The following is a 12,684-nucleotide window of genomic DNA, read 5'->3' on the forward strand; positions in this document are numbered from 1 at the left end:
AAGTGGGACAAAGGAAAGCATAAATACGGGGAAATTCCTCCAATGTGTTTAAATGGAGGTAAATATTTTAAATGTAATTATTCGTATACTCTTTCATATTTCAATTTCTCAGAAAAAAACATATGTGCTTTCCTTATTCTCTCTTTAACAAACGAACGATTCTTTCTATAAAGAACCAAGAATCTTGAAATCAAACATTTTCTAAATGATGCCAAACAATGAGTTTAAAAGTATGAAAAAGAGGCATTCAAACTGGTCAGCTTGACTTAATGCCTGGACCAAATCAAGGCTGACTTAATGGCCAGAGAAAACTGGTTGTTCAATTTCAAGGTCTACCGAAACAAATTGAGTGTGTTTTCCAATTAGATGACTGTGGACCTATTAGGAAAGCCAATTCATTTCTTTAAAAAAATAAATAACTTTAACTTCAACATTGTTCCCTTTGGCTTACTAAGAGATAGAAATGACTAATTCCCTGCTTAATACCAGGTTTTCTTGGGTAGATCCGTAATAGATTTCTTGTCTATGTTTGTTTCAGCTACAGAGGGATTTGTTTAGAGATAAAACACTTGAATGCTGAAACCCATGGTTTAGCAAGAGGACTGGTTGTGTGTGAGGCAGGAATTTGAGAGATAATTTGTGATTTCCTCCTCATTTCCTAAATTAACAGTCCAAAGGGAAGACAGACTTCCAAATGGGAATATTCAGTTATATATATATTTATCTATCTAACTAGGAGAAACTCCCATGAAAATTTAAATGATAATATGGCCGATTCTGGTTGGATTTGTTAACACTAAAATAGAGCTGGGTTCCTTGTGTCTATTCAGGTTTATTTCCAACATTTTTCTTAGTGAAATTCTCTCGGTCCTTGCATTTGCACTACCTTAAGATAGGACCTTTTCAGACAGATTCTCAGTGCAGAAATGGCCATATCCACCAAAGTGGGACAATCCAAACAGATTGGGATAACACAGAAAGTCTTCACAACTGAGTTCCCCATTTGAATTTTGAGGAAGTCCCTTTTCTGCACATCTCATGCTTAAGATCCACTCCAAAGTAGACTGCAATGGAAGGAGCTCACTATTTCAAGTTGAGAATGTTTGGGATGCAGGGGACATGTGCTGTGATTGCTTTTCTTAGTGAAGAAGAGCTATTACAAAAGGATTTTCTACTCTGGGTAATAACCACATCCTCTGTGTATTAGCTACCTATTCTTAACACAAGTAAATTCACTACGAGTTCATTGACTTTATTACAACCCCAACAAAAAATTCACTGTTATTCAACAGTATTGTGGAAACATAGCCAACATATCCTCTAGCATGTTTTCCCACACATTATTATCTTCACAGCAGTAACTGTCTGATTTTTATCCCCAGTAAAATTGTTAGCCATGCCCCATAGATCACAGTTAAATGAGAATATATTTAAAGAAATAATAAGCTTCCCTTCAGGGCCATCAGAAAGGTCTTTGCTCTCAGTTACTTGCCTTCCCAGAACTATCCCCAGCTTTGAAACCAAGGGTTTTGGTCAGCTTTTTAAAAATCTAACAATTTTCATAAATGTTTTTAAATATCACCCTTGACCAGCAAAGCACTTTACCTGCTACTCTATAAAGGTATATATGAATGACCTTGTAGAAATCAAGCTTTTCAATCTGCAAAACAACCTTGGCACTCACTATGAAAGCTCCCTGTGTTTTGATCTCCTCATAACTGAATGCAAGTAAACAAATTTAGTACATTACTTTAGTTAGGCTCAAATCTTGCTTCCCGCCTGTCTTTTTCACATAAAATAAAATATTCATCTATTGTGAATGTCTGAATTCAATTGCTGTATTATTTCTGTGAAATGTCTAGTTCAATAAGAGAAAGCAAGAGGTACCATAGGAGTTAAAATGATCTTATAAAATGTTTGCTTAAAACAACTGAAATTTGGGCTCACCATTATTAATTTCCTTGAAGGGTGAGATACATATTTAGATTCCTTTCTGTCAACAAAACAGCCTCACCAAAGCTCTCCAAGAAAGTGCTTTTAATTTTATGCATCTTGTAATTATATTTTAGTATATCACTGGTTTATAATAAAAGGAATATGTTTGGCCTACTATGATTCATATTGCACACACAGGCTATTTAATTGATGGTTCCAGTTGAGCCAAAATATCTACTGTAATTGCACCTGATTCATTCCCAACTGGAAAAAGCCAGATCAACTTTCTCTAATTCTTCTATTGGATCAATGGAGTAAACAGATACTGTCAGAAGACACAAGATTCTTGGGTCAGGGACAAAGGATTTTACTTTTCACAGCACTGCAAAGAGCATGAGTATCATGTTTGCATCAGTCCCCTTTGCTTCCAGATTTCCCGAGGGACAATGTATAGGGCACATCTATTGGGTTTATATCATATACCCTGAGCTCATAGAAGCTGTGTTTTCTAATGTGCTGCAAGTAAACCCATCCTTGTCCTGCATGGAGACAATATCCTTATTGTCTCCATAAGGAACCATAATGAACCATAAACAAACCTGCTCTTTGCTCCTGTAGGGAGTAAAGGTCCCTCCGTTTCAAGGCTCTTTGCTATACAAGCACTCTTGAAGAAATAGTTCAGAACCGAAAAAGAGCTAGTACCTAATTCAAGTCAATAAAATGGATCCTTGGAGAATGTCTCCCAACATATATTGCCTCAGAAGTTGTAGGGTTTATGATGAATCTAGAGCACTGCATGGTCATTGCAAAGCAGAACATATAAATTCAAGAAAACCAAAATCCCTTCACTTTGGTAGAGCCATCAGCCATTCCCTGTCTTGACAACATAGAGGAGCTAAGTATTTGAAGAAACTGACCTTGTTTGCTTTATTGCCTATCCTACCAACCTTTCTGCCAGTCTTAGCAATTGCTTCAGCAGAGAATGTTTAATCTCCAGTTGGAAAATGTGGGAACTTTTTGACCTTTCAAGTGCAGTAAATAAGCATAATCTGAAGCTCTATTAACAAAGGATCAGAAATGGCAAACCCAAGTGGTTTGTTCACCCCTGTTCATGTTTTTAGTTTTTCTAAAGGTGGCATAAGGAGAGGTAGACACAATATTTCTTAGTTACTCGTACTTCTCAACTAAAAAGGTCCTGTTCGTTTCTTGGAGAGACAAAAATAAAGTAACATCTTAATAGACTAATTACCTACTTTAGGACTCTGCTATAGTTAAATAATCAACTATCATTAATTTCACTGACAAAAAACTCATTGATGCCAAGTAATATATTTTCATGGAATCTATACAAGATGAATTTATAAATGTTATTTAAGATGTTGTTATCTACAGACCAGGAACAATTAGATGTGAGTGTGGTAAACTAAGGGGAAAAGATGATTCACTTAAGATTCTGATGTTTCCTTTATTCTTATTTTTTTCCTAGGAGTAAAAATAAATGAGTTTGGAAATACCTAAGCTTTCACGCTGACCAAACACCTGTGGATAGCTGGCAACTTGAAGAAAGTCACGGGGGAAAGTTTGGTCCTCTAAGAGGTTCCCTACCAGGCTTATTTTGCTTCTCTGCCAATGTTGAGGGTTTGAATTCAAAGAGAAATGGAAGTGTATGTCATTAGTTCAGAGAGATGATGGCTTGAAAGGAAGAAGGTGGTTGAGGAATGAGGGATTTGTTTGTGGGGAGACAAACAAATGTTGGTGGGGAGACAGCGGTGACACTCAGACAAGGCAGGACTGGGACACACCAACAGGCTTCCAAAAGACCCACTTTCTACAGCCTGGTGAGTGTTTCAGTGAATGAGTACATTTCCAACCCTCTGATTTCAAGTGCTTATCACCTAGGCATAAATAAAAGGTCTGAGGGTTGCAAGAGATTCTCTAGTTTTGTACAGCCTTTCTGTGCATGTACACAGGAGAGGGAAAGGGGAGAGGTTCCTCCAGGGACAAGCATTCTGCAGACTTGGGTTCCCCTTCCTCAAGACCTAGAGCCAGCCAGGTAGGGATAGCCAGGGAGTATAGTGTTTTCATAAAAAGGACATCCCCATTATGTGGGGTTCTTGCTAGATGTAAAAATAAATGAAGAAGTAATTTTAAAGTGGGTTACAAATTCATGGAATCTTTTAAATTATTTACATTGAACTAGCTAATGCTTTCAGCTCATTTAAAAGAAAACCCACAGTGGTTGCTGATGGTATAAAGCATGAATTTGGGACCCTCATAGATACAATGCCCTGAACACATCAAATCCCTAATCCCTGACTTTCTGCCCTACCCTGCCCCTCAGGGATCGGAGCTGAGAGGGTGACCGACCACAGGGGCAAGTTTCCTTTCATGCAAGGGTCAGTTATGATCACCCTCTGGAGAAATGCATGGTTCCTAGGGGAGCTGAGGGCTCAGTCTATCATTGGGAGCCTCTCCAGGAAAAAGTGTGATGCCATGGGACGTTCAGGAAGGGGTGCCAGGCTGTGCATTCCTGATGGAAGCAGCAGGGTGTGTGATAGCTGTAGATGCCTGCCTCCCTCTTCCAGGTCCTGGAAAGGCAAAAAACAGGGTGTATGTGTGTGAGTGTGTGTGCGTGCATGAATGTACACAAGAGAAAAACAGAGAGAGAGCACGAAAGAGATTATTTTCCTATAATATTATCAAACATTTTCAATTTGAATGAAAATATGATTTATTAATATTTTCTTTCAATGCATCAACTTGGAACAGATACTGCTTTGGAGTCACATGCGCCAGGTACTAGATGCTGTCTGTGAATGTTATTGATCCCTGTTTGCTATCAATGAGGACTTGTTAATAGTCATTGTCAAAGGGTATAAGGACAGAGTGGCTTAATTATGCTAGGTGCATGTGTGAGTGATTTGAGAATTGCTAGGAGCATTGAGGTTGTGTTTCTCTGAGACTTCAACCCTTTTGTGTTATTGATAAAATCCATGCTTCCTCCTTTAATAGCAAAATTCTAATGACTTTAATATTTTACTAGAGTATACATTTGCAAATCATTTCACCATGGTCTATGCAAAACAGGACTCTCAACATTCAAGAATGAGATATTATGATAAATTATAAGATGCAATAAAATCTGCTATTTCCCACCCCCTCCCCAAAAATCTGCTGTTCCCAGTAAAATCAATTTTATTTTTTGACAGGTTTACTCAATTTATGGAATGAAAGTAAATGGAAGAGAATGAAACAAAAATCAACTTTTACATTATGCAAAAACAGCTCAACAAACATTTAAATGATGAGGCATTAGGGAAATTCACACACAAACAAAAATTCTAGTCCACTGGATAAGAAACTGCCCTCCCCCCTCCCCTGCCACTGTATACTTACCACCAAAGTGGGTGAATTAAGTGCTATTAGAAGGTTAAGGTGCTTTGAGAACAAAGATACATTTTTCAGGGGGAAGGTTTGCATGGTGATGGGAGGGCCAGACAGCTCTGTAGAAGAGGGAAACTAATACAATTTGGGGAAATGACAGAGGGCCTATGAGTTAGAGAAGTGAGAAAAGGACATCTTATGTAGAAAGAAGTTGACCAAACAGCCAAAAACTACCAACAGTTACTGCTTGTCAAAGAGGACCTTGGACCCTCCTTCTCTCCTCCCCTAGGGCTGCTTGCAAACATGTAGGAAGGTTTTGGTTGTTGGCATGACCAGAGAGACTTCTGGCATTTATTGCTCAGGGGAAGGGGCAGCAGAGGTGATACACATTCTGTAAGGACCTAGGATCACAGCACACTGAAGAATCCTCCCATACAAAATGCCAATGGGGATTCCAGTGAAAAAAATTGCAAACAGCATTTCATAGGTAGTATGAATTGTGGGTAGGTATTTCCATTGCTTGCGAGCAGTGAATCTCAGTGGGGGGTGATTTTGACTTTATATATGCATATATGTCTCAGAAAAATTTAAAGCCCTAGAAGATGTGAATTTGTAAAATACTTCCAACACCCTCATTGCCTCCTGAATCCAGGGCTGCCCATCATTTGCTGGTGTGATGAATGGTAAAAAGATCAAGGCTGTTGATGAGCGCCAAATAATTATCAGCCACAGCAAAGAAAATCTATTTTGCTTGATGCAGAAATTACAGATTTGGTTGTCAAGATCCTCCTCTTCCCCTAATTTGCAATCTTTTGGTAGGCTTTGCGAGCAGATGATGTATTTCTTACTCTGGTTCATTCATCTATGATCCGTCTGAAAGAGTTGTAACTGCAGTTCTGCAAATTGTAAACTATTTAGCATCTTCATTCCATTTGCTCGACTTTACTTTGTATTCATGTTTGCTACAGCTTGTTTACTGTCATCCATTGGCCATATCCTTACCCATGAATTCATCCATCTATACGTACAAACGTCCATACATAAATCATATTAGTTAACCACTGGCTTACTAACTTAAAAGAACATACATGTATTATCTCACTGTTTCTTCAGGTCAGGAGTTTGAGCAAAGCTTAGGTGGGTTCTCTGCTTCAGGTCTCTCATGGGTTGCAATTCAGGCATTAGCCAGGCCTGGGGTCTCATCTGAAGACTCAACTGGGGAAAGGATCAGCATGACTTCATTTCTCACAGGCTGTTGAAGAGATGCTGCTATTAATTTCTTGATATGTGGACCTCCTCACCATGGCAAGTTACCTCATCAAAGTCAGCAAGGGTGAGAGTCTACTAGCAAAACAGTAACCATGGTCTTTTAAACCTAACCACAAAAGGCATCTCCCAACACTGAGGTACTGTATTCATTAAAAGCAAGTTAACACAGGGCAAGAGGTTATATAAGGTGAAGGAGACCAAGAAGTGAAGGAATTTAAGAAGAAGAAGGTTTTGTGTATATAAAGTCTCTCTCCTCTCTTTAATATATATATATACACACATTATAATAATATATATAGATAGCATGTAGATTTTCAAGTTGGGTTCCCATCAGAGATGGAAATCAGAGAGTGGACATACACACATAAACACATACTTCTGTTAGCCCATCTATTCTTGGGCCTATTTCATAACTCTTAGTTTGATGTTGTTATAAAATAAAGTTGAATTCCAGTATAAAATATTTGTCAACTGTTGGAACATCTTACGTTATATCTGTAGCACTCACTTCCTCAATTTTTAAAATTTTTATTTGAATAAGCTTTATTTTTGAAACAGCTTTATATTTTCAGAGAAATTCTGAAGACTGTGCAGAGAGTTTTCATATACGCCACACCCAGTTAGCCCTATTCCTAACATCTTACATAAGTATAGTACATTTGTCACAATTAATGGAATCAATATTGATGTATTATTATTGACTCAAGTCTCTTCGCTTTACTCTATACTCAGAGTTCCTTACTTTTTGTGTAATGTCCTTTTTGTTTTCCAGGATACCACATTACATTTACTCATCATATTGCCTTAGGCTCCTCTTGGCTTTGACAGTTTTTCCGATTTTCCTTGTTTGTGATGGCATTGATAGTCTTGAGACATACAGAACAGATGTTTTGCAGACTGTCCCTCAATTGATACTTCTCTGGTATTTTTCTCAGATTTAGACTGGAGTTACAGCTTTTGGGGGAGAAGACATCATACCAAATGGACATTCGACCAACATGACTTTCACTGATGATATTGACCTTTATCACCTGGCTGAGGTGGTGTTATCAGTTTTCTCCTTTGTAGATCTATTCAATCATTTGCTTATATTAGTTTAGAATCATAGAAATCTAGTTTATACTTTGGGTTAAATGTCCAGACTTCTTTCTTTTATTGCTCAGTATTCTAGCATCGGCCATTGACCTTGTAGCTGGCTCCTGTTCTCCTCTGAGATCCTCCATCATCGTTTTTATCTGGTAGCACCTGTTTATTTTATGACACTGCAAATAATCCATACCCTTCTTGAATATTTCCTACCCCAGTTCTAGATTAGCCATTTCTCTAAGGAGCCCTGGTTCCTTTTATTGAACACTGCTCTTAGAAACCAAGATCACAGTGCAAAGTGACTGATTGCTACTGGGATCCATTGCTTCTAGGTTTCACCAGCTATTTTAATTTTTATCTATGGTTTCTTCCTATAATAGTACTGACAAGCACCAACCAATAGTTAAATTTTAATTGCCTAATATCTGGCTTTCAATATTCTATGATGAGTTTTTCATATATGCCCTTTAACATGTTGAGGAAGTGTCCTCCTATTCTTAGTTTCCTAAGTGTTTTTATCCAGAAGGTGTGCTGGATTTTTTCAAATGCCTTTTCTGCATCAATTTAGGTGATCATGTTTTTTTTCCTTTTGTTCTGTTAATGTGTGTATGACATTAATTGATTTCCTTATGTTGAACAACACTTGCTTAACTGGCCTAAATCCCGTTTGATCATTGTGTATAATTCATTTAATGTGCTGTTGAATTCAGTTTGCTATAATCTTTTTTCAGTAGTTTTGTATCTAAAGTCATAAGGGATATCAGTCTATAAATTTTAAAAGTATGCTATCATTGTCAGGCTTTGGTATAAAGTGATGTTGGCCTCATAAAATTAGGAGGTATTACCTCTTCTTAACTTTCGAAAGTGTTTGAGTAGGATTGGTGTTAAATCTTCCTGGAATGTTTGATAAAATTCGCCTGTGAAGCCATCTGGTCCTGGGTTTTTGTTTTTTGGCAGGTTTTTAATGACTGATTCAATTTCTACTAGTTACTGGTTTGTTGAGATCTTCTATTTCTTCTTGAGTCAATGTAGGTAGTTTGTTTCTTTCTAAGAATTTGTCCATTTCATCTAGGTTATCTAATTGTGCCTAAATTCATATATACTAGATACTTCCCAATTTTGAAATGACTGTGAATGAGTCTTGTTAATGGAATGAATTAGATCTATTAGTGGTTTTGAGTTGGAGTGGCTACTTGGAATGAGATTTGATAGCTCTAAATGTCCATTGAAATTAAAAGTTGAAATTAAGTACAGAGTTCTAGTGTTGCTTTACAAAAATGCATTTACCAAGTTCAATTGTGTGCAACATGGCTGTCTTTTGTGGCAGGCAACAAGGCATGAGAGAGGGCAGCAGGGTGAGTGCAAGTATGCTTAAACACATGACTGGGCTCAGAAATATCAGGGGTTAATGCACAGTGAATCACTTTAATTAATCCTGAGCCAAGGTCACGGAAAGGCACAGCAAAGCAGAACGGTGAGTTGAGCAAGTTGAGTCCAGGGTATTTGCAGGTATCTGAGAAGCAGTACATGGGATTAAAACAGAAGGAAGAGTCCACAGGAAGATTAATGGACTATCGGAGAGCACAATGCTGCGTTAGCCAATTGGGTCAATTGATCACTAAGTATCGGTAACCACAGACCTGCAAACTCCTAACCGGAAGGTGGTGGTATAAAGTTAGGAGTGTAGGGGGTCAAGAGGGAGAAGACCCAAGCTGAAAACCAGCTCCTCCCATACACTGAGTCTCCCAGCAGCAGAGAGAGGGACTGAAAATTCCCGGCATGGGCAGCCCAGATAGAGTTGCCAGATCAAATTCAGGATGCCCAGTTAAGTTTGAATTTCAGATAAACAGTGGGAAAATGTTAGTTTAAGTATGTCCCAAATACTGCATGAAACATATGTTTTTCCATTGTTCATCTGAAATTCAAGTTTAACTGGGAGTCCTATATATTTATTTGCTAAATTTGGCAATACTAGCACTCCCAAGATTTGTGCTAACTTTAGATCAATCTAAAGTTTCCTACTTGCGTGATTCTGATCAGGTCAGTTGTCATTTTTCTGCCAGTTTTCTCATGTAAATGATGTACATGAGTCCTTTCTCATGTAAGAACTTCTCCAAGACCTTGTCCTAATTCTGCTCATATTCCACAAATGGCATTTTTTAAATCCAGCAACACCTTGCATATTAATTAGGTATGTTCCCTGACAGTGCCATAAACTCATCAAAGCAAGCTTAATTAGAAAGAAAACAAAAACAGAAATTTGTTTACAGGTACAGAGGTATCTCAGAGGGGCCAGGGACAGGCTGCAGAGTTGAATGATGTCCTCCCAAAATTCATGTCCACCAGAAACTTCAGAAGGTCACCCTGCCTGGAAATAGGTTCTTTGCAAATAGAATTAAGTTAAGGATTGAGACAAGCTTGTCCTGGATTAGAGTAACCTTCAATCTAGTGATTTCTGTCCCTAAAAGAGGCAGAAAGGACACATAGAGACCCAGAGAGAGAAGGTCACATGAAGATGGAGGCAGAGATTAGAGTGAGGCAGCCACAAGCCACGGAATGCCTGGAGCCACCAGAAGCTGTAAGAGGTAAGGAAAAATCCTCTCTTACGGGCTTCCCAAGGAACATGGCCCTTGATTGCAGACTTCTTGCTTCCAGAACTATGAGAGAAGACATTTTTGTTGCTTTCATCCATGCAGTTTGTGGTAATTTTTTTCAGCAACCCTAGGAAATTGAAGACATGCAGGAATATGCTGAACTTCTTGAAGGAGGTATGGGGCCTGTCTTTGTCACTCATTATTCTTGTCTCTGGATGTCTGCTTTCTTTGTCCCTCTCCTTCATATATGAGTTTCTTCTTTTGTTCCACTGAACAAATTAGGGGAAAAATGGCACAAATTAGGGGGAAAATGGCTCCTAACTGTTCCTGATAGCAGTCTACTCTTCCCAAGAGCCAGTTCTTTTATGCATGGGCTATCGTGTCACAATTTAAAGTGCTGTGTTCCCAGGGATTGGATGCTGATGGTCCAGTCCCGCTGGGATGCTCAGCCATGGACAAATCAATGATGAACAGAAGTGGAAAATGCTATGCTGTAGGTCTGTCTCGTCCTCCTAGGAGCCCGACCATGTGCAACCACGTGCCTCGGAACCTGGGAAAGCTGTCCTCCAGACCAGCACTTCTCAAACTTCTGTGTTTGGTGCACACCTCCAAAGGAACCTGATAAAATGCAGATTTGATACAGGAATTTGGGGGTACGAACCTGAGATTCTAGAGCCAATGCCCAGATTGCTAGACCTTGGATTCTAGTTTGATTAGCAAAGAACTAAGGTGCTGGATCTTCGTTTTATATCTGGCGGGGCAAGAATAAGGTATTGTACCACTTCATTTGTTCTCTATGTTATTTTGCTCACAATGATTCAAGGAAAATATTACTGAAATAGTACTATGTCAATGTTTTATATCAGCAAATTGGTCCCCATTCCAACCAAATCTATTATTAAGGCATTAGTTCCTACTGCTCCATTTCTATCTTTGTGAATATGCATAGAAGGGTACACATCACATACAAAGTGATATTTGAAATAATTTCCTTCTCTTGTCAATGGATAATAAAAATCCAAACTGATTATCTTTTTAAAAAGAGATTGTAAGACAAACCTTGTGTTGGAAAGAATAAAAGAGTTCCATGGCCCTGATAATTGTTTGTTCACTTCATTTTGTTTAAACCAAATTTATAAATTATTTTGCCTTTTCTACACAGGTATTATTTCCCTATCAGCATAGATGGTACAAGTCATTAACAGGACAGAAGGCTCTTTCCTGAGCCTTATTTATTCAGTAAATAAAGCACCTCTGTGGAGATTGAATTATGTACCTGATTTAGACATGTTATTAGCCTTAAATCACATTCCTTTGCGTGTGAACCCATTGTACCCAGGATCTCTTAAAGATGTTATTTCAGTGAAGGTGTGGCCCAATTGAATGAGGATGGGGATCAGTCTAGATTACTCTATGAGCAGAAGAAATTCAGATGCAGTCAGGGAAAGCCACAGGGAAGTGCTGGAAGTCGGAAGTCAAGGAAGCCTGAAGAGAAAATACGGGGCATGGCCATGTGACATGGAGCAGGGAGCTGAGCCAAAAAACATCGGAGATCGCCAGCACCAGAGAATTACAGATTTGGGGGAGAAAGCATTGTCATGCTGACACCTCAATTTTGGACTTCTAGTGTCAAAACTGTGAATCAATACATTCTTACTGTTTAAGCCAACCCATTTGTGTGGTACTTGTGCTAACAGTTGAGGAAAACTAAGATAAACTCTACACCATTTTTTTTTTTTTTTTTTTTTTTTTTTTTTATTCTTTATTTTATTTTTATTTTTTTTATTTTTTTATTTTTTATTTTTTATTAATTAAAAAAAGAATTAACAAAACAATTAGAAATCATTCCAATCTACATGTACAATCAGTAATTCTTAATAACATCACATAGTTGCATATTCATCATTTCTTAGTACATTTGCGTCGATTTAGAAAAAGAAATAAAAAGACAACAGAATAAGAATTAAAACAATAATAGAAAGAAAAAAAACAAAAAAAACAAAAACAAAAAACCTATACCTCACATGCAGCTTCATTCAGTGTTTTAACATAATTACATTACAATTGGGTAGTATTGTGCTGTCCATTTCTGAGTTTTTATATCCAGTCCCATTGTACAGTCTGTATCCCTTCATCTCCAATTATCCCTTCTCTTTTTTTTTTTTTTTAATTAACGGAAAAAAAGAAATTAACCCAACATTTAGAGATCATACCATTCTACACATGCAATCATTAATTCTTAACATCATCACATAGATGCATGATCATCATTTCTTAGTACATTTGCATTGGTTTAGAAGAACTAGCAACATAACCGAAAAAGATATAGAATGTTAATATAGAGAAAAAAATAAAAGTAATAATAGTAAAATCAAAACAAAACAACACAAAACAAAACAAAAACCTATAGCTCAGA

General features: G+C 37.7%; 1 long non-coding RNA gene across 2 annotated transcripts in view; it reads left to right on the forward strand.

Moving 5' to 3' along the window:
* Nucleotides 1-12,000, forward strand: part of LOC143670487 (uncharacterized) — a 139,320-nt gene extending 127,320 nt beyond the window's left edge. For both annotated transcript variants that reach the window (XR_013169377.1, XR_013169376.1), the window contains one exon: nucleotides 3,422-12,000. This is a non-coding gene — a long non-coding RNA (uncharacterized LOC143670487). The remainder of the gene's footprint in view (nucleotides 1-3,421) is intronic.
* The last annotated feature ends 684 nt before the right edge of the window (nucleotides 12,001-12,684 follow it).

The sequence above is a fragment of the Tamandua tetradactyla genome, chromosome X (assembly GCF_023851605.1).
Source record: "Tamandua tetradactyla isolate mTamTet1 chromosome X, mTamTet1.pri, whole genome shotgun sequence".
Taxonomy (NCBI): Eukaryota; Metazoa; Chordata; class Mammalia; order Pilosa; family Myrmecophagidae; genus Tamandua; species Tamandua tetradactyla.